This window comes from Schistocerca gregaria, chromosome 2 (genome assembly GCF_023897955.1).
Source record: "Schistocerca gregaria isolate iqSchGreg1 chromosome 2, iqSchGreg1.2, whole genome shotgun sequence".
NCBI lineage: Eukaryota > Metazoa > Arthropoda > Insecta > Orthoptera > Acrididae > Schistocerca > Schistocerca gregaria.
The window spans coordinates 205,943,470-205,966,082 of record NC_064921.1 but is presented as its reverse complement, the minus strand read 5'-3'; the positions used below and the strand labels follow the sequence as shown (position 1 = coordinate 205,966,082).

Genomic DNA, 22,613 nt, shown 5'->3' with positions numbered 1-22,613 from the left:
TTAAATCAAGTTTTCAACTACGCAGGGAAGTTCGTGTTACTGCTGAAATTCAAGACACGTAGTTGCACAGATGGGGCTTCGAGATCAAATTCTCCTATCACACTAGTTCAGACCATTTCAGTTAATCAAGTATTACGGGATACAGTTTGTAAAATCGTTTCCATCGCAGAAATTACGTCTATAACATGTGACCTATATGTATGTATGTATGGATGGATGGATGGATGGATGGATGGGTGGGTGGATGGTGAGTAGTTCCATGAGGTCTATTGTAAGTATTGTGGTTTCAGTTTTGTCTAGATTTAACTCTTGTCAAACCCCCTTTAATCATTACGTTGTGCTATACGAAAATTCTTTCCAGAATAAATCATAAAAACAGTTAGAATGGACTTTACGAAATCAGACTACTCAAGGTCGCACCTACTGCTTTCAGTCCACAGACGCTAAGAGCTGTGATTCGCCAGCCTCATGGCTTTGTTGCCACACTGCTGGCAGTGCAGTTGGCCAGCGCCAGCTGAATGTTCAGTGTTTCATTCCGATATCGTGTGTTCTAAGGTGGTTTCAGTCTTCCGTGGAACGGTGCACTGACATATGTTTGGTATTGAGCGAAATGCAGAAGCAAGGGCTTGTGTAGAGGCCGAAAGACTTTCGAAAACTATTTAAAATTCTTACAACGAATGTACATGAGTTTTTTTGCTGATCTGTCTGACAGTGAAGAAAGCGCGAATAATATCATTTTTCCGCAAGTTCATAAAATTACAAAAAACCATGTATTTTGCAATCTACTGTATTCCTTATTAACACTGCAGTCACGTTGGCAGAATCTCTGAATGTAAAGCTGTATTTTGATTCACCACGGAAGGGTATAAATGAAAACGGAAATCTACGGAATTTGTCGATTTTGATAAAAGGGTTAGTGCGTGGAACAGTACTTAGATGAGACTATCCACTGGCTAGAACAATACAGGTGAAAAAAATTATTCTGCCTGAGAGACCTGCGTTCTTTGTCTTCACCGCTCACTAGGTTTTTGATTCAGAAAGGGTAATGGTGAACGAAAATTTTTAATGGAAAGCAAAGAGATTGTACCTCCAAGAACGAAGTTGGTGTACAACGCACTTATTGCTTGTTGAGGAGAATGGTCTCTTAGTATACTTCGATAAAATTTGGCCCTGGCAAAACCGTAATAAAGGCGATTTGGGTGATGCATGCAGTGACGAAGGGTCAGTAAGAGTTGCCAATAAAAAAAATGGGGAGGGTGGGGGGGGGGGGGACATTCTCGGTATTACTAAGGCAAGCCATCTGTGACATACAAGTACTCGCTCGCAGCAACGCAAGGAGTCTCTCGCAAATAAAATGCGTTCATGTGTGACACGATACAATAATGATGTGTCAGATGTTACCAAAATTAATGTCATGGTTTTCTGAACGACTCTCTCGCTGGAAGTTTCTACAAGGTCCAACACAACGTATACGCATCGGCGACATTTTTCGTTGCAGAGCCAAAAGTTCCACCCCTCTTACGGTATTTTACTTTTTACCTCTAAATACTTTTATGTTTCCACGACAAAATCTGTGTTACGCCTCTCAGATTATTCATATATTTTTTTCATTACAAGTATATCAGTGGTTCTGTTTTATCAACAGGATGAAGTAAAAAATTTTGATCTTCAAAATTTCTTGTAACCTCAGTTTTAAATTTTTTTCCGAAGTAGCTGGCAAAAATTTTCTTTTTGAAAGTACTGCATCGTATTCTAGACCAAAAATGGAAATGTCCGACATTTTTTTTCGGAATATTTACTAACATTTGGACTTAACACAAATCTGTAACATGATAAGATGACCTTGAGGTGCCCGACTTCGTGACGGCCGCTATAGACAGACTGCATTTATTCGCATATGCCGTAGTATTACAGGACATCAAAAACCTGCGTCATATACTCTTAGGGACTCAGAGACTAAAGTGAAAAATATTAGGAAGGCATACACTGTCGCAGATGTATCTTCAATTGACAGCGCATCTTGTCGAAACTTACAGCAGACGCCCCATGGTAATTTAAAAACTTGTCCTTGTTGCTCGTTTGTCTTTGAAACAGGAAGTGAAAACTTCAAATGATTCAGTTTTGTGATTCATCAGGATGAACCTGATGAATTCCCTGATGCTGTTGTCATCGGTATCAGCTATCGAGAGTCCTCTAACTAAGTAAATGCGATCCATCGTCGTTGAAAGTTCATCTACGAATGACGTACCATATTAGTGGCTGTGGAGAGCAGAAACCAGCACTTGTTCTAAAGCTGACGCTATCTGGCACCGACTCCAACAGCATGCTGTACTGATGGTTTTGCGTCACATTCCTTTGTCTTTCCGAGATCAATACCTTTTTTTTTAACCTTCAGCTACTTTTCTAGTGCTAGAAAGCATGGTCCACAACGTGGTGAACAGCAAGTTACACACCATCACACCTCTTGAACACAACGCTTTTCAATCAAGTGCAGGTACTTGACTAACTGTGAGATTTTACAGTGGCCATGATAAAGATATAGTAAAGTGTTAGTTATGAGTCCATCGCATTGCCCAATCTACCTTTTGTAAAGACAAAGCCAACTACACTCCTGGAAATGGAAAAAAGAACACATTGACACCGGTGTGTCAGACCCACCATACTTGCTCCGGACACTGCGAGAGGGCTGTACAAGCAATGATCACACGCACGGCACAGCGGACACACGAGGAACCGCGGCGTTGGCCGCCGAATGGCGCTAGCTGCGCAGCATTTGTGCACCGCCGCCGTCAGTGTCAGCCAGTTTGCCGTGGCATACGGAGCTCCATCGCAGTCTTTAACACTGGTAGCATGCCGCGACAGCGTGGACGTGAACCGTATGTGCAGTTGACGGACTTTGAGCGAGGGCGTATAGTGGGCATGCGGGAGGCCGGGTGGACGTACCGCCGAATTGCTCAACACGTGGGGCGTGAGGTCTCCACAGTACATCGATGTTGTCGCCAGTGGTCGGCGGAAGGTGCACGTGCCCGTCGACCTGGGACCGGACCGCAGCGACGCACGGATGCACGCCAAGACCGTAGGATCCTATGCAGTGCCGTAGGGGACCGCACCGCCACTTCCAGCAAATCAGGAACACTGTTGCTCCTGGGGTATCGGCGAGGACCATTCGCAACCGTCTCCATGAAGCTGGGCTACGGTCCCGCACACCGTTAGGCCGTCTTCCGCTCACGCCCCAACATCGTACAGCCCGCCTCCAGTGGTGTCGCGACAGGCGTGAATGGAGGGACGAATGGAGACGTGTCGTCTTCAGCGATGAGAGTCGCTTCTGCCTTGGTGCCAATGATGGTCGTATGCGTGTTTGGCGCCGTGCAGGTGAGCGCCACAATCAGGACTGCATACGACCGAGGCACACAGGGCCAACACCCGGCATCATGGTGTGAGGAGCGTTCTCCTACACTGGCCGTACACCTCTGGTGATCGTCGAGGGGACACTGAATAGTGCACGGTACATCCAAACCGTCATCGAACCCATCGTTCTACCATTCCTAGACCGACAAGGGAACTTGCTGTTCCAACAGGACAATGCACGTCCGCATGTATCCCGTGCCACCCAACGTGCTCTAGAAGGTGTAAGTCAACTACCCTGGCCAGCAAGATCTCCGGATCTGTCCGCCATTGAGCATGTTTGGGACTGGATGAAGCGTCGTATCACGCGGTCTACACGTCCAGCACGAACGCTGGTCCAACTGAGGCGCCAGGTGGAAATGGCATGGCAAGCCGTTCCACAGGACTACATCCAGCAACTCTACGATCGTCTCCATGGGAGAATAGCAGCCTGCATTGCTGCGAAAGGTGGATATACACTGTACTAGTGCCGACATTGCGCATGCTGTGTTGGCTGTGTCTATGTGCCTGTGGTTCTGCCAGTGTGATCATGTGATGTATCTGACCCCAGGAATGTGTCAATAAAGTTTCCCCTTCCTGGGACAATGAATTCACGGTGTTCTTATTTCAATTTCCAGGAGTGTATTACCGTTTCGGCAGTTACCGTGGCTGTGGCACGCCACTTCCGATTGTGAGTATTGACAGTTACACTCGCTCTGCTATCCGCTGGCTGTATGCTACATTCATCGTGCATCCCCTTACATTAGTAGAGTTTGACGAACCATTACACTTCTTAAATTAATGAAATTTGATAGCCACGATACTTCTTTCAGAGTCGAATAGGAAACAGTGCGTTGGTAGAGATACGCGAAATGACGACGCTTCAACAGGACAAGGTGTCGAACATGCGAGAAAGCTCACAGCTCAGAAGTCCATGTGAGGTGTAAAGTACGCTAATGATGTCACATTGGAAACAAATTTCGCCACAGTTCTGCCAAACGCTACCGTGTCACACGATCGGAAGATTATCACAGTCCATTTCATCCCTTGTTTAGACACGTCTGCGATGGAGGCCAGAACCAAGACCCCCAGCACTGGAATCACGCGGCCGCGAAAAGGCTGCAGGGTGTAGCGTAAAGGGCGTCGATGAAACCACTTCTCTTCTTGAGACGTCGGTTCCCACACATTTTGAGGTCAAAAAGGAAAGTTCGCAGTGCGATAAGCAACAAGAAGACGTTCTTCACAACTTTAGGCACTAGTGACACTCTCGGACGTTTCAATTCTTCTCTAAGGATATTTTGGGGCTGCACCTCTATCGTTAGTGATCGCATCCTTTTGGAGCAACGCGACTGCAATTTTTGCTTTCGTGTACAGTTTGGATCCACTAGGAACCATTCAAAACCATTTGATGAAATCTGAACGTGATCCGGAGCAGTGGAGGGTGCTTATGCTTTTTCAGCGCTCTTATTTTGTGTCCGCTTGTGAGTGATCACAGGGGAATGCGAGATTGACATATGCACGAATAAAATCGCAGAGGGGTCCCTCTAAGAACCTCCAACTTTGGCAAAACCCTAGGTGACACCCACCCATCCATCTTTATTGAGGGTTATAAAAATGTGCCTGTAGAGATGAAACCATGACAAAGACCTAGGCGTTTGCAGATCGGTGTCGTATCGGCCGCCGCACATTAGCCGTCAACTCGGCGCGGTGTGCTACAACACGCGCGGCACACAGCGAGAACCGTACACGATGTCAACAACTGGCGCAAGTGAACGCGTCGTGGTGGGGTTAGCGGCAGCGTACACACCACTATCGATACGGATTACCCTGGCGGCGCTGCCCTTGCCACCAGAGTGAGCAACCGTATAATGGCGCCATCAACCAACACTCTGATTGGCCGGACCTGCGAATTTAAACGAGCCCGTTAAACCAGTTCAATCTTCGCCGATGACTGTGTTACTACCCGGCTGCTGGATTCACGACGACCGAACCGTACTGTGGCCTCTCTGGCTGGAAACTTGCGACGCGTCGGTATCGACTGGTTGGCAGTGGTTTGGGCTTGTATTCTCTACTAGTGACTCTGATTTCTCCTTGCCGCTACAGCCAGCGAAGTGTTGTGTAGTCGAACTTAAGTTTTGTTTTGAGTGACAGAAGGTCAAATAAATTTGGTTATCACGGAATATTTGTTGTGTTATAGTGGGGACACAACCCCTTTGACACTGATTCCAGATGGGCTACTATCAAGCGCAAGGACAGTATTGTAGCATCGAAAGAGTAGCAATGTAGCGTGCCTGCAGGCGACTGGTACTCTATACATGGGTTCTGCCTGTACAGGTGGGTGCGTGGCATTGAGTGTTTTGCTGAACTGAAGGGTCTTTACGCTTTCATTCGCACTTGTGCCAGTGTCGCAACCCTAAATGACCATGCCACAGGAGGATGCGAAATAGGAGGGATGAAAAAGCATAAGCACAATCTGCTGCTTCAGACCACCTACAAATTTCCTTGACTGGTGTTTAACGGTCCCTAGTGATTCCGACTTGTACACCAGAGCAAAAACTGCGGTTGCGCTGTGCGCAAAGAGGCCAGATCGTTTTTAAAGGAGCTGCAGTCGCACATTGTCCTTGTAGAGGGGTTGAAACATCCGACGGTCTCACCAGTGTCAAACGTTGTCAGGAACGTTTTCCTGTCTCTCATCGCAGGGCGAACTGTCGATTTAGACCGAGAAATGTGAGGGCATCAACGTCCCATAGAAAGGAGTGCTTTCATTGTAGTGCTCTATGCCTCCGCCGGAGGCCTTTTAGTGCCGATTCTGAGCGTCGGTGTGTTTGGAATGTTTTTCTCGGTCACTCATAAGAAAACTGCGTGATTTCAGTGCTGGGCGTCGTGGTTCTAACCTCCATCGCAGAAGAGTCAAAAGAAGATATGAAATTTGGGTAAAAACGGCTGTGACGACCTTCCCATCATGTGACACTTCCACGGTGGCATTCCAGAATAGCAGTGAAGTCTGGTGCAATGTGACATAATTAGCACACCTTACACGTCACATGAACTTCTAAGCTTCCTCTCTTGTGTCGACACGTTGTTTGAAGCGTCTTCTAGCCAGAGGATGACGTCGCAGGGCGCCACGCTTTGCACCATTACGGAAAAAGGTTGCAGGCACCTTTGAGCCAAATTTCAAACTTAAGCGTCAACGTGGGATGGAATTAGGGGATTTCGAAAAAGTGATCCTTTACTTCTGGTGCGCAGTATAGTAGCAAAGACTGAAAGATACATAAATAAAATAAAAACAAACTGCAACTGTGGAACGTTTATTTCCAAAATAAATGTGTAGACAGATCAACAAGTACTTGTATGTATCGAGATAAGTGATGAAGACTCTTACCTTATTTCTCTCTTTCTTCAACAGATCTGTACGAGTGGGGAAATTCGTTGTACGACTGGAACTGCTGCTAAAGAGGAGAGTGCTTTCTACACACAGGTATGGTCTGTCGCTAGAGACATAACCGAAAACACATGCGTCTTCTCTTAATCAACTGTGTCCGCCTCGGTACCTAAGTGGCCAGCGAGTCTGCTATGTGAAGGACCTTAATTAGGTTCCCGGTAGAGCCATGGATTTTTCCTTGGTCAAAAATGTAAATGTCGTGTGACTAGCGACTCCCTTCGGGTAGACCGTTCGCCGGGAGCAAGTCTTTCGATTTGACGCCACTTCGGCGACTTGCGCGTTGATGGGGATGAAATGATGATCATGAGGACAACACAAGACCCAGTCTCTGAAAAAATCTCCGAACCAGTCGGGAATCGAACCCTGGCTCTGAGGATTGAAATTCTGCCGTCGCGCTGACCACTCTTTTTTTTTGTTTTAATCTCATTTTCTTCGCTTTCGTTCGTTGCATCTGCTCATGGTGGACGTCGTAAGAAATCCGTTTAAGGTCTTTGTTGATCGATTGACTCAGTATTTTTTATTACAGTGGGCCGCTAACCCTCTGACCGAACAGCTGAGGTACCTTGCCGGCGCAGCTACCGGGAGCGGACTTTCCCTTGGTGAGAAGAGTCAAACGTGGTCTATTCACTCCTATGTTACTAGATGAGCAGCTACTTGAGTGAGAAGTACCGGTTCCAAACCTACAGCACCCAAAACGGCGGTATGTTGACGACATGTCCGTCCATATCGTATCCGAATGACGCCATTGGCAGGGGCTAACACGGCGGTCTGTCGGCACTGAAAGACCCGCAAGGAAAGTAAGCGGAGCTGGCGTAATCACCTATTAATGACGTGAAAGTAATTATCTCTTTTTATAGGAGCCCTGTACGATGCATCAGGAAAGGTATCCACCCATTTTCATATAATAATGCATCATCTTAAGATACTTTTAGAGAACCGTCCTCTCTTTGTTTTGCCCGAACTTCATAACTTTTGCAAAAGAGGGCATAATAGTTGGGGAATATCTTAAGAGGCTTTTTATTCTACAGCTTTTGGCCTGAAGACGAGTGTCGTTTGACCATGTGACAGACTGCCGTGTGGATGACATAGAAATAAGAATACCTGGCGCAGACAAGCAACTTAAAGAGTTGCAAACAAATCACCAGGCCCAGATGGAATCCCAGTTCGATTTTATAAAGAGTACTCTACGGAATTGGCCCCTCAGCTAGTTTGCATATATTGTGAATCTCTCGCCCCCCCACAAAATCCCAAGCGACTGGAAAGAAGCGCAGGTGACTCCAGTGTATAAGAAAAGTAAAATAACGGACCCGCAAAATCACAGAACAATACCCCTAACTTGTATTTGCTGCAGAATCCTTGAACACATTCTCAGTTAGAATACAATAAACTTTCTTGAGGCTAAGCAACTTATATCCACGAATCACGATGGCTTTAGAAAGAATCGCTCGTGCGAAACTCAGCTTGCCCTTTTCTCACATGTTACACTGAGAACTGTAGATGAGGCGCAACAGGCAGATTCCATATTTCTAGATTTCCAGAAAGCACTTGACACGGTGCCCCACTGAAGGCTGTTAACGAAGGTACGAGCATGTAGAATAAGTTCACAGATATATGAGTGGCTCGAAGACTTCTTAAATAATAGAACAGAGTATGTTGTCCTTGACGACAAGTGTTCATCAGAGACAAGGACATGGTCAGGAGTGCCCCAGGGAAGTGTGAGAGGACCGCCGTTGTTCTCTATATACAAAAATGATTTGGCGTACAGGGTGGACAGCAACCTGCGGTTGTTTGCTGATGTCGCCGTGGTGTACGGTAAGGTGTCGAAGTTGAGCGGCTGTAGGAAGACGCATGACGACTGAGACAAAATTTCCAGTTGGTGTGATGAATAACAGCTACTCCTAAATGTGGGAAAATGCAAGTTAATGCGGATGAGTAGGAAGAATAAACCTGTAATGTTCGGATACAGTGTCACTAGTGCCCTACTTGACACGTTCAAGTCGTTTAAATATCTGGGTGCAAAGCTGCGAAGCAGTGTGAGGTGGAACGAGCATGTGAAAACTGTAGTAGGAAGGGCAAAAGGTCGACTTTGGGTTATTGGGAGAATTTTAGGAAAGAATGGTCCACCTGTAAAGGAGACGGCATATAGGACTAAAGTGCGACCTATTCTTGAGTACTGCTCCGTACCAGATCGGAATGAAGGAAGACGTCGAAGGAGTTCAGAGGAGGGCTGATAGATATGTTACCGGTAGGTTCGAACAAAATTTGAGTGTTACGGACATGCTTCGGGAACTCAGATTGGCGTCCCTGGAAGGAATGCGGCTTTCTTTTCGGGAAACACTATTCAGAAAATTTAGAGAACCGGCATTTGAAGCTGCCTGCCGAACAGTTCTGCTCCCATCAACGTACATCGCGCGAAATTAGGGTTCATAAGGAGGTGTACAGACAGTCTTTTTACCCCCACTTTATTTGCGACTGGAACAGGGGAAATAACAAGTAGTGGTACAGGGTACCCTCCGCCACGCACCTCACGGTGGCTTGCGGGGTATCGATGTAGATGGATAAATAAAAGAAAATATCTTCATTTCTCTGTTCGATCTGCCGGTGGTCGTACCCCTATGCCAAATACATTTTATTTGTTCATGTACGAATGTAATTATTCACCTTTACTGTTAACAACGAATTGTCATAATACTTTCTGGTTTGTTTTTTTTTTTTTTTTGTTTGTAAACAGATAGTCGCCAAAGAACGTATGCCTCCATGATACTTATTCACAAGCATCTCACCAATTAGATCGAACAGGCTACTCGTGTATAAAGACACTCGAAACCGTTTTAGGAAATTAGTCAGCTTGGCAACCACTCGCTAATAACATAATAAGGCTGACGTCCCTTGCATAACGAATTACGTATCGAGCGACCATGCCATAGAATCTGTGTTGTCCTAGGCACTAATAATAAAGCACAACTGGTGTGCTCTCAGCTTTGCACATCTTGAACGAGGAATGCAATCGTGTTTTGCCACATTGACAGGTGTTCACGTTATTTTCCTAGTCACAAATTACAGCTATAGATAGAACTTGTGCAATAGCAAACGCAGCAAACGTGTATTATCTCAGCTTTTGAACGGGGAAAGGAATTCGTTCTGAACTGTGTTTATGCTTATAGCTACCGCGATCGTATCACTGTTGTAATAAATTAGCATTGCATGTTTCGACACTGCTCTGTCATCACCAAGCCCTTTCCGTTACTTGCCCCACACGACTGTAGTTATTTTTTCACCTCACACTCACGTTTCCGTAATCGTACGCTACCAAAGTCAAATCTGGATAAGACTACACGGTACAAATTACACAGCAGAGTAGCGAAAGCTCTTTTGCAAAGCAGAGATAAAATCGTCTGTCATGCAGGAAAGAGATTACTGACTATTAGCGTAAATTCGCTGCATGTAACAAAGAAAAACGGGTCTACCAGTCTTACGTCATACCGCTATCTGTATTTTCCAGAATTCGTCATATCCGTGACGAATTTCGATGTATTCTGTGGCTTTAGAAAAACCCTTTCACTACAACTCTGACTCACTGCTGGAGATTCTCGTCACTTTGAAAAAATGATGAATCGCCGTTATTTTGTATTTGTCCGTTGATCCAGTATTACAGAATCCCACATTGCGTATGCTCTAGTTCTTATAACACCGTAAGGACCTATTACACGATGTAAAGTCCCATAGCACCTCCCCCCCCCCTCTCAGATTTAATACACTACTGACAATTAAAATTGCTACACCAAGAAGAAATGCAGATGATTAACGGGTATTCATTGGACATATATATATTATACTAGAACTGACATGTGATTACATTTTCACGCAGTTTAGGTGCATAGATCCTGAGAAATCTGAACCCAGAACAACCACCTCTGGCCGTAATAACGGTCATGATTCGCCTGGGCATTGAGTCAAATAGAGCTCGGATGGCGTGTACAGGTACAGCTGCCCATGCAGCTTCAACACGATACCACAGTTCATCAAGAGTAGTGACGGGCGTATTGTGATGAGGCAGTTGCTCGGTCACCATTGACCAGACGCTTTCAGTTGTTCAAAGTGCTGTCAATGCGAAGAAGAGGTGACCGAGACGTTTAACCAGTGGCACCCCATACCATCATTGCGAGTGATACGCCAGTATGGCGATAACGAATACACGCTTCCAATGTGCGTTCATCGCGATGTCGCCAAACACGGATGCGACCATCATGATGTTGTAAACAGAATGAACCTGGATTCATCCGAAAAAATGACGTTTTGCCATCCGTCCACCCAGGTTCGCCTTTGAGTACACCATCGCAGGCGCTCCTACCTGTGATGCAGCGTCAAGGGTAACCGCAGCCATGGTCTCCGAGCTGATAGTCCATGCTGCTGCAAACGTCGTCGAACTGTTCGTGCAGATAGTTGTTGTCTTACGAACGTCCCCATCTATTGACTCAGGGATCGAGACGTGGCTGCACGATCCGTTACAGCCATGCCTGTCATCTCGACTGCTAGTGATACGAGCCAGTTAGGATCGGGCGCGGCGCTTCCTATTACCCTCATGAACCCACCGATTCCATATTCTGCTAACAGTCATTGAATCTCGACCAACGCGAGCAGCAATGTCGCTATACGATAAACCGCAATCGCGATAGGCTACAATCCGACCTTTAACAAAGTCCGAAACGTGATGGTACGCATTTCTCCTCCTTGCACGAGGCATCATAACAACGTTACACCAGGCAACGCCGGTCAACTGCTGTTTGTATATGAGAAATCGGTTGGGAAGTTTCCTCATGTCAGTACGTTGTAGGTGTCGCCACCGGCGCCAACCTTGTGTGAATGCTCTGAAAAGCTAATAATTTGCATATTAGAGCATCTTCTCCCTGTCGGTTAAATTTCGCGTCTGTAGCACTTCATCGTCATGGTGTAGCAATTTTAATGGCCAGTAGTGTAGTAAGATGGCCCAGTGGATGGCCCGTCTAAATCCGAACACGGATCAGGCATCAAAATAGGGGGACGGTGTACTGAACTGCGGAAAACGAAGCAAAGTATAAGGAACGTTCCAAGCTCGGTATGTCCAACATCGATTAAACGGGGCATCGTGGTTCTGTGGTCACGGTGAGTACTGCTAAGAGGGAAATCCGTATTCTTCCTATTTCACAAAATTATGAACTGTCCGTCGGGTCATTGACGTGTCTGTTCGCTGTATTCTGAATTGTGTGTGTGTTTTGTTGTGTAACGTAAGTTTGTAACAGCTAGGTGTAAGGAAGTGACCTCCAGACGCACGTACCTTCTATTTGTTCCATCCAAGTACTACACGTTATGACTCTTTTGTTCCGTTCTGGAATCCCTTTGTTGTAACAGAGTTCACATCCGTTTATTTGTCGTTTTCATTTATGTAAGAAGTTTATGCAATATCTCGCCTGCTCTCACTATTCATCACTTTTACTTGCGACGGTAATATATTCTTACATCATGATTCATATTTTATAACCAACATACAGGGGGTAAATTTTAAGTTGACAAACCAGAATAACTCGCAAAATAAGCTTCACACAAAAAGTGTATGGAATCCAGAGTTGATTATTTTCGACGGGGACATCTGCTGGTGCTAAAATTAGCCCGCCACCCCAGAGCCCCCTGGGGGTGGGGTGCGAGGCAACTTTAAAATTTCTTAAATTTTGATTCACTTTAACTAAAACTTTGGCCCAACCTTTGTAAAACTCTAATTCCTCTCTCTCAAACCCATGTACGAAGTAAATAAGTATTTTTTTCTTTATTTGTTACCATTTTCCACGCAAAAATGATAACATGGATTTTTTTGAATTACAGCGCAAACTACCAAGAATCGAAACAAATGTTTAAGACAAAATGTACGTAGTTTTTTATGTAGAATCTGATTCTGCAATAAAAAATGGGGGTTCCGATTTGAAATTTTAAAGTTGCCTCCCCAGGGGGCAGGGGTGGCCGGCCAGTTTTAGCACCAGCAGATGTCCCCCTCGAATATAATCAACTTTTAATTCTACATATTTTTTCGTGTGAAGCTTACTTTTCGAGTTATTCTGGTTTGTCAACTTAAAATTTATGCCCTGTATAGTACGACAACTGCCAAGAATACTGAAGGATAGGCTAGACGGTGTTTCTCACGTTAATAGAACTTTCCAGGTGGAGATCGCAATTCAGCAAGCCTGCAGAACGTCCAGATGCAACTTACCGCTACATTTCTGACTTCGAAAAATGTCGAATCACTGGTAGCAGACCACGGGAGCATCATACCGACTGATAGCACTCACAGTTGGTTGTAGTGTAACGAGAGCAGGAGACGTAGGATGAGACAACAATAGTCTGGCAAGAAGAGAAGGTACTGGCCGTTGCAGCATGACTGCAACATGCGAACGTAGAACTGCCAGGCTGACTGGTGCATAGACGGGTGACAAAAACTGAAACTCTGACGGAAACTACAGTCAGAGTGTCACCACAAAACGTTGCGAACGCTATGGTGCACAGCCAGCCAGCTGGGACACTGAGTGGCATTCTGTGGGGTTCAGTGACGAGTCTCGCTTCTGTTCGTGGCAATCGACGCCAAAGTGTTCGCAGATAATCTTGTGAAAAGTTGCAGCAAGCAACGATTCTCGAGACTAGGACATCAACTCCCGGAATCATAGTATGGGAAGCTATTAAATATGCTAACATATGATTTGGTCACAAGGAAACTCAGTTCACGCCATTATGTACCTTGGTTAAGGGTAGCGTGTTTGATTGGTAATGAAAATGTTCTCGGTCCCGGTTCGAACCCCACGACTATTTAAACTTCGACTAAAAGTTATCAGCAACGGTGGTCAAAGAATCCACCATAAGACGTCACCATCATTCCCCCAACGGCCTTGTTAAATAGGGCAGAGGAGCGGACGAAGGTTCAGGGCATTCTCTTGGCCTTGGGGTGAGAAACTGTCCCTAAAAACGAAAGAATCAGCAATGTTCCACGGCATGAGGAATCAGAAGGCAATAGAAAGACTGCATTAAAGACATGTGATGTGTATTCACGGGACATGTGGCCTATAATTGGAAAAATGTCATGATAATCTCTCCGTTGGCAAAAGATTCCTGACTAGTTCCCCATTTCCCCATTCGGGTCTCCGGGAAGGGACTGCCAAGGGGGAGGTGACCACGAGAAAAATATTCATTGACCAATGAAAGGATAACGTTCTACGAGTCAGAGCGCGGAATATCGGAAGTCGGATAGCGGTAGGGAAGCTATAAAATCTGAGAAAAGGAAATGTTATGGCTTGTGGAGGAACCGATTTATAGTATTTCGTGACTTTAATTTCTTATAAATGATATTTCAGGTAGATCAAAAAAAATATAAAACCAGTTACCTACTGTCAGCGTAACAATTCGTTTGATCTCAAAAATGATTATCCCAGCTAATATTTGTCACTCTTCTAAAGAAATCTCCACTTTGTGTACAAATGTTGTCTGTAAAGTCATGTGAGAGGCACTAAATTGCATATCATTGATCAGATTTTACACAACTGTTACTTAACATGGAAGCACTTTTCACTAGCAAAAGGAACATTTAGTCACAAAATACTACCCGCGTACAACACTGACGTATGTCTCCTATTAAAATATTTCACGGAAATCGTGCCAAATGATTAGGCTTCATATATCAGCAAATAAGAAATTGATATTACGTAACGTGCTGTCAGCACTGTATTTAAGGATTCAATCTGAGTTGAATTCTGTCTTTTAAAGTAGATTCGAGACCACCGTTGTACATTTATTTCCATTCATTTATATCTAAAAACATTTATGTTTATTAAGATTCTCGATTCAAAACTGCCGCGGAGATGGTTTTGCTAAGATGGAGGCAGGCAGACAATAGTCAATTTGTCTGTTGTTATTTCCCATTGCTATTATATCAAGGTAATATATTTAGATAAAACTCTTTAAGCCTTTTACCTCTATTCTTTAGCATTTAAAATCATTTTCAATCATAAATACCGACATATATTTTATACCAGCTACTAGCAAACTCCGCTGTAAGTTACTAGCGCTAACGGCTGCACTCGTAATTGCGGATCTGAAAATTAGATTGGATTACAATTGAAATAAATGCAAATCCATGTCTAGACAATAGCGACTCTATTTTTCAAATAATAATTAACAATATGTAGTTACAGGTTTTCTCTTTACACACCTCACACTTCTCACGTCCGAACAGTTCATCCATTAGCACAGGAAGAACAACTCAACCACAATTATCACAGATAACATAAAAAGATTGTAATTATCGTTGTCCATGAGTGTAGTTTTCTGATAATAGTTTTAATTCACACAGAAATTAAATTATTACAGAAATAATGAAATAATTATCGCCATTTTTACACGATGCAGTCCTTTTATACGTACATCTACATCTACATTTATACTCCTCAAGCCACCAAACGGTGTGTGGCGGAGGGGACTCTACGTGCAACTGTCATTACCCCCCTTTTCTGTTCCAGTCTCGTATGGTTCGAGGGAAGAACGACTGCCGGAAACCCTCCGTGCGCGCTCGAATCTCTCTAATTTTACGTTCGTGATCTCCTCGGGAGGTATAAGTAGGGGTAAGCAATATATTCGATACCTCATCCAGAAACGCACCCTCTCGAAACCTGGACAGCGAGCTACAACTCGATGCAGAGCGCCTCTCTTGCAGAGTCTGCCACTTGAGTTTGCTAAACATCTCCGTAACGCTATCACTCTTACCAAATAATCCTGTGACGAAAGGCGCCGCTCTTCTTTGGATCTTCTCTATCTCCTCCGTCAACCCGAGTTGGTTGATGAGCAATACTCAAGTATAGGTCGAACGAGTGTTTTGTAAGCCACCTCCTTTGTTGATGGACTACATTTTCTAAGGACTCTCCCAGTTAATCTCTACCTAGTACCCGCCTTACCAACAATTAATTTTATATGATCATTCCACTTCAAATCGTTACGCACGCATACTCTCAGATATTTTCCAGAAGTAACTGCTACCAGTGTTTGTTCCACTGTCATATAATCATACAATAAAGGGTCCTTCTTTCTATGTATTCGCAATACATTACATCTGTCTATGTTAAGAGTCAGTTGCCACTCCCTGCACCAAATGCCTATCCGCTGCATATCTTCCTGCATTTCGCTGCAGTTTTCTAATGCTGTAGCACCTCTGCATACTCCAGCATCATCCGCGAAAAGCCGCATGGAACTTCCGACAATATCTACTAGGTCATTTATATATATTGTGGAAAGCAATGGCCTCATAACACTTCCCTGTAGCACGCCAGAGGTTGCTTTAACGTCTGTAGACGTCTCTCCATTGAGAACAACATGCTGTGTTCTGTTTGCTAAAAACTCTTCAATCCAGCCACACAGCTGGTCTGATATTCCGTAGGCTCTTACTTTGTTTATCAGGCGACAGTGCGGAACTGTATTGAACGCCTTCCGGAAGTCAAGGAAAATGGCATCTACCTGGGAGCCTGTGTCTAATATTTTCCGCGTCTTATAAACAAGATATAGTAGGGGTCAGTGAAGTGAAGTGGAAGGAAGACAAGGATTTCTGGTCAGATGAGTATCGGGTAATATCAACAGCAGCAGAAAATGGTATAACAGGTGTAGGATTCGTAATGAATAGGAAGGTAGGGCAGAGGGTGTGTTACTGTGAACAGTTCAGTGACCGGGTTGTCCTAATCAGAATCGACAGCAGACCAACACCGACAACGATAGTTCAGGTATACATGCCGACGTCGCAAGCTGAAGATGAACAGATAGAGAAAGTGTATGAGGATATTGAAAGGGTAATGCAGTATGTAAAGGGAGACGAATATCTAATAGTCATGGGCGCCTAGAATGCAGTTGTAGGGGAAGAAGTAGAAGAAAAGGTTACAGGAGAATATGGGCTTGGGACAAGGAATGAAAGAGGAGAAAGACTAATTGAGTTCTGTAACAAGTAATAGCGAATACCCTGTTCAAGAATCACAAGAGGAGTAGGTATACTTGGAAAAGGCCGGGAGATACGGGAAGATTTCAATTAGATTACATCATGGTCATACAGAGATTCCGAAATCAGATACTGGATTGTAAGGCGTGCCCAGGAGCAGATGTAGACTCAGATCACAATATAGTAGTGATGAAGAGTAGGCTGAAGTTCAAGACATTAGTCAGGAAGAATCAATACGCAAAGAAGTGGAATACGAAAGCTCTAAGGAATGACGAGATACGTTTGAAGTTCTCTAACGCTATAGATACACCAATAAGGAATAGCGCAGTAGGCAACACAGTTGAAGAGGAATGGACATCTCTAAAAAGGGCCATCACAGAAGTTGGGAAGGAAAACATAGGTACAAAGAAGGTAGCTGCGAAGAAACCATGGGTAACAGAAGAAATACTTCAGCTGATTGATGAAAGGAGGAAGTACAAAGATGTTCCGGGAAAATCAGGAATACAGAAATACAAGTCGCTGAGGAATGAAATAAATAGGAAGTGCAGGGCAGCTAAGACGAAAAGGCTGCACGAAAAATGTGAAGACATCGAAAAAGATATGATTGTCGGAAGGACAGACTCAGTATATAGGGAAGTCAAAACAACCTTTGGTGACATTAAAACCAACGGTGGTAACATTAAGAGTGCAACGGGAATTCCACTGTTAAATGCAGAGGAGAGAGCAGGTAGGTGGAAAGAATACATTGAAAGCCTCTATGAGGGTGAAGATTTGTCTGATGTGATAGAAGAAGAAACAGGAGTCGATTTAGAAGAGATAGGGGATCCAGTATTAGAATCGGAATTTAAAAGAGCTTTGGAGGACTTACGGTCAAATAAGGCAGAAGGGATAGATAACATTCCATCAGAATTTCTGAAATCATTAGGGGAAGTAACAACAAAACGACTATTCACGTTGGTGTGTAGAATATATGAGTCTGGCGACATACCATCTGACTTTCGGAAAAGCATCATCCACACAATTCCAAAAACGGCAAGAGCTGACAAGTGCGAAAATTATCGCACAATCAGCTTAACAGCTCACGCATCGAAGCTGCTTACAAGAATAATATACAGAAGAATGGAAAAGAAAATTGAGAATGCGTTAGGTGACGATCAGTTTGGCTTTAGGAAAAGTAAAGCCACGAGAGAGGCAATTCTGGCGTTACGGCTAATAATGGAAGCAAGGCTAAAGAAAAATCAAGACACGTTCATAGGATTTGTCGACCTGGAAAAAGCGTTCGACAATATAAAATGGTGCAAGCTGTTCGAGATTCTGAAAAAAGTAGGGGTAAGCTATAGGGAGAGACGGGTCATATACAATATGTACAACAACCAAGAGGGAATAATAAGAGTGGACGATTAAGAACGAAGTGCTCGTATTAAGAAGGGTGTAAGACAAGGCTGTAGCCTTTCGCCCCTACTCTTCAATCTGTACATCGAGAAAGCAATGATGGAAATAAAAGAAAGGTTCAGGAGTGGAATTAAAATACAAGGTGAAAGGATATCAATGATACGATTCGCTGATGACATTGCTATTCTGAGTGAAAGTGAAGAAGAATTAAATGCCGACCGCGGTTAAGGCGCTCTGTCCGGAACCGCGTGACTGCTACGGTCGCAGCTTCGAATCCTGCCTCGGGCATGGATGTGTGTGATGTCCTTAGGTTAGTTAGGTTTAAGTTGTTCTAAGTTCTAGGGGACTGATGACCACAGATGTTAAGTCCCATAGTGCTCAGAGCCATTTGAACCAAGAATTAAATGATCTGCTGAACGGAATGAACAGTCTAATGAGTACACAGTATGGTTTGATAGTAAATCGGAGAAAGACGAAGGTAATGAGAAGTAGTAGAAATGAGAAAAGCGAGAAACTTAACATCAGGATTGATGGTCACGAAGTCAATGAAGTTAAGGAATTCTGCTACCTAGGCAGTAAAATAACCAATGACGGACGGAGCAAGGAGGACGTCAAAAGTAGACTCACTATGGCAATAAAGGCATTTCTGGCCAAGAGAAGTCTACTAACATCAAATACCGGCCTTAATTTGAGGAAGAAATTGCTGAGGATGTACGTCTGGGGTACAGCATTGTATTGTAGTGAAACATGGACTGTGGGAAAACCGGAACAGAAGAGAATCGAAGCATTTGAGATGTGGTGCTATAGACGAATGTTGAAAATTAGGTGGACTGATAAGGTAAGGAATGAGGAGGTTCTACGCAGAATCGGAGAGGAAAGGAATATGTGGAAAACACTGATAAGAAGAAGGGACAGGATGATAGGACATCTGCTAAGACATGAGGGAATGACTTCCATGGTACTAGAGGGAGCTGTAGAGGGCAAAAACTGTAGAGAAAGACAGAGATAGGAATACGTCAAGGAAATAATTGAAGACGTAGGTTGCAAGTGCCACTCTGAGATGAAGAGGTTAGCACAGGAAAGGAATTCGTGGCGGGCCGCATCAAACCAGTCAGTAGACTGATGACCAAAAATAAAATAAAAAAAATAAAATAAATAAAAAAAAACAAATAAAGCGAGTTGGGGCTCACACGATCCCTGTTTCCGGAATCCATGTTGGATCCTACAGAGTAGATTCCGGGTTTCCAGAAACGACATGATACGCGAGCAAAAAACATGTTCCAAAATTCTACAACAGATCGACGTCAGAGATATAGGTCTATAGTTTTGCGCATCTGCTCGACGACCCTTCTTGAAGACTGGGACTACCTGTGGTCTTTTCCAATCATTTGGAACCTTCTGTTCCTCTAGAGACCTGCGGTACACGGCCGTTAGAAGGGGGGCAAGTTCTTTCACGTACTCTGTGTAGAATCGAATTGGTATCCCGTCAGGTCCAGTGGACTTTCCTCTGTTGAGTGATTCCAGATGCTTCTCTATTCCTTGGACACTTATTTCTATGTCAGCCATTTTTCGTTCGTGCGAGGATTTAGAGAAGAAACTGCAGTGCTGTTTTCCTCTGTGAAACAGCTTTGAAAAAAGGTGTTCAGTATTTCAGCTTTACGCATGTCATCCTCTGCTCCAATGCCATCACCATCCCAGAGTGTCTGGATATGCTGTTTCGAGCCAATTACTGATTTATCGTAAGACCAGAGGTTCCTAGGGTTTTCTGTCAAGTCCTTACATAGAATTTTACTTTCGAATTCACTGAACGCTTCACGCATAGCCCTCCTTTCGTTAACTTTGACATCGTTTAGCTTCTGTTTGTCTGAGAGGTTTTGGCTGCGTTTAAACTTGCAGTGAAGCTCTCTTTGCTTTCGCAATAGATTTTTAACTTTGTTGTTGAACCACGGTGGGTTCTTCCCGTCCCTCACAGTCTTACTCGGCAGGTACCCGTCTAAAACGCATTTTACGATTGCCTTGAACTTTTTCCATAAACACTCAACATTGTCAGCGCCGGAACAGAAATTTTCGTTTTAATCTGTTAGGTAGTCTCGATAATATTTGTTGAAATTTGATCACTTAGTTCATTTTAATATCTTGTGGTTAGAACATAGCGTCGTGGATATTACAGGCTGAATCTAAATACAGAGCCGATCAGTGGAGTGAAATGGGAAGAAGACAAGCATTTCTGGTCAGATGAGAATAGGGTAATATCAATAGTAGCAGAGAATGGTATAGAAGCAGCAGAATTCATTATCAATACGAAGGTAGGGCTGAGAGTAAGTTACTATAAAACGTTCAGCGACGGAGTTGTCATCAGACTAGACAGCAAATCAACTCTGACATCAAGTGTTCAGGCATACACACAGACGTACGTCGCAAGCAGAAGGTGAAGAGACAGAGAAAGTATATGAGGATATTGAACGGGTAATTCAGTACTTAAAGGGAGATGAAAATCTAGTGAGCATGGGGGACTGGAATGTGGTTGTAGGGGAAGTTTAGAAGAAACGGTTATGGGAGAATATGGGCTTGGTAGTAGAATGAGAGAGGAGGAAGACCAATTGAGGTGTGCAATAAATATCAGTAACAGCGAGTATCGTGTTCAAGGCTCACAAGAGGAGGAGGTGTACTTGGAAAAGGCCAGGAGTTTGATTACAACATCGTCAGGCAGAGACTCCGAAATCAGATGTTGGATTGTAAGACGTACCCAGGAGCTGACTCAGATCACAATTTAGTAATGATAAAGGGTAGGCTGACGTTTAGACACCAGTCAGGAAGAATCAGTGTTCAGAGAAGTGTGGTACGGAAGTACTAAGGAATGACGACAGAAGCTGGAATTCCTCTGAGGCTGTAGACACTGCGATAAGGAATAGTTCAGTAGGCAGTACGTTAAAGAGGAATGGACATCTCTAAAGAAGGCAATCACAGAAGCTGGAAAGACAAACACAGGTACAATGGGGAGGTAACCATGGATAACAGAAGAAGTATTTCAGTTGATCGACGAACGAAGGAAGTACAAAAGTGTTCAATGAAACTCAGGAATACAGAAATACAAGATTCGAAGGAATGAAAAAATAGGTAGTGGGTGGAAGCTACTGCAAAATGTCTGCATGAAAAATGTGAAGAAATCGAAAAAAATGATTGTCTGTAGGACTGACTCAGCATATAGAAAAGTAAAAACAACCTTCGGTAAAATTAAAAGGAAGGGTGGTAACATTGAGAGTGCAATGGAAATTCCTCTGTTAAATCCGGGGAAGACAACAGGTAAGTGGAAAGAGTACTTGACGGCCTCTATGATGGGGAGGACTTGTTTGGTCACGTGATAGAAGAAGAAACAGGAACCGATACGGAAGAAATAGGGAATACAGTATTAGAATCAGAATATAAAAGAGCTTTTGAAGCCTTCAGATAAAAATAGGCAGAAGGGGTAGATAACATTCCATCAGAATTTCTAAAATCACTGTGAGAACTGGCAACAAAATGACTATTCACGTTGGTGTGTAGGATGTATGAGACTGGCGATACATCATCACACTTTCGAAGAAATATCATCCACACAATTCCAAAGATAGCAAGAGTCTGTAAGTGAGAAAATTATCGCACAGTCTGCTTGACGGCTCATATATTCTAGCTGCTGCCAATAATAATACACTCCTGGAAATGGAAAAAAGAACACATTGACACCGGTGTGTCAGACCCACCATACTTGCTCCGGACACTGCGAGAGGGCTGTACAAGCAATGATCACACGCACGGCACAGCGGACACACCAGGAACCGCGGTGTTGGCCGTCGAATGGCGCTAGCTGCGCAGCATTTGTGCACCGCCGCCGTCAGTGTCAGCCAGTTTGCCGTGGCATACGGAACTCCATCGCAGTCTTTAAAACTGGTAGCATGCCGCGACAGCGTGGACGTGAACCGTATGTGCAGCTGACGGACTTTGAGCGAGGGCGTATAGTGGGCATGCGGGAGGCCGGGTGGACGTACCGCCGAATTGCTCAACACGTGGGGCGTGAGGTCTCCACAGTACATCGATGTTGTCGCCAGTGGTCGGCGGAAGGTGCACGTGCCCGTCGACCTGGGACCGGACTGCAGCGACGCACGGATGCACGCCAAGACCGTACGATCCTACGCAGTGCCGTAGGGGAACGCACCGCCACTTCCCAGCAAATTAGGGACACTGTTGCTCCTGCGGTATCGGCGAGGACCATTCGCAACCGTCTCCATGAAGCTGGGCTACAGTCCCGCACACCGTTAGGCCGTTTCCGCTCACGCCCCAACATCGTGCAGCCCGCCTCCAGTGGTGTCGCGACAGGCGTGAATGGAGGGACGAATGGAGACGTGTCGTCTTCAGCGTTGAGAGTCGCTT

The 22,613-nt window shown here is 44.5% G+C and overlaps 1 protein-coding gene across 2 annotated transcripts in view; it reads left to right on the top strand.

Moving 5' to 3' along the window:
• Window positions 1-22,613, top strand: part of LOC126336700 (glutathione S-transferase-like) — a 286,668-nt gene that overhangs the window by 103,296 nt on the left and 160,759 nt on the right. The window contains exon 2 of one of the 2 annotated variants that reach the window (XM_050000655.1): window positions 6,791-6,862. The exons of the other annotated variant lie outside the window; for it this stretch is intronic. The gene's annotated coding sequence lies outside the window, so the exon portion shown is untranslated. The remainder of the gene's footprint in view (window positions 1-6,790; window positions 6,863-22,613) is intronic. 2 annotated transcript variants of the gene reach the window in all.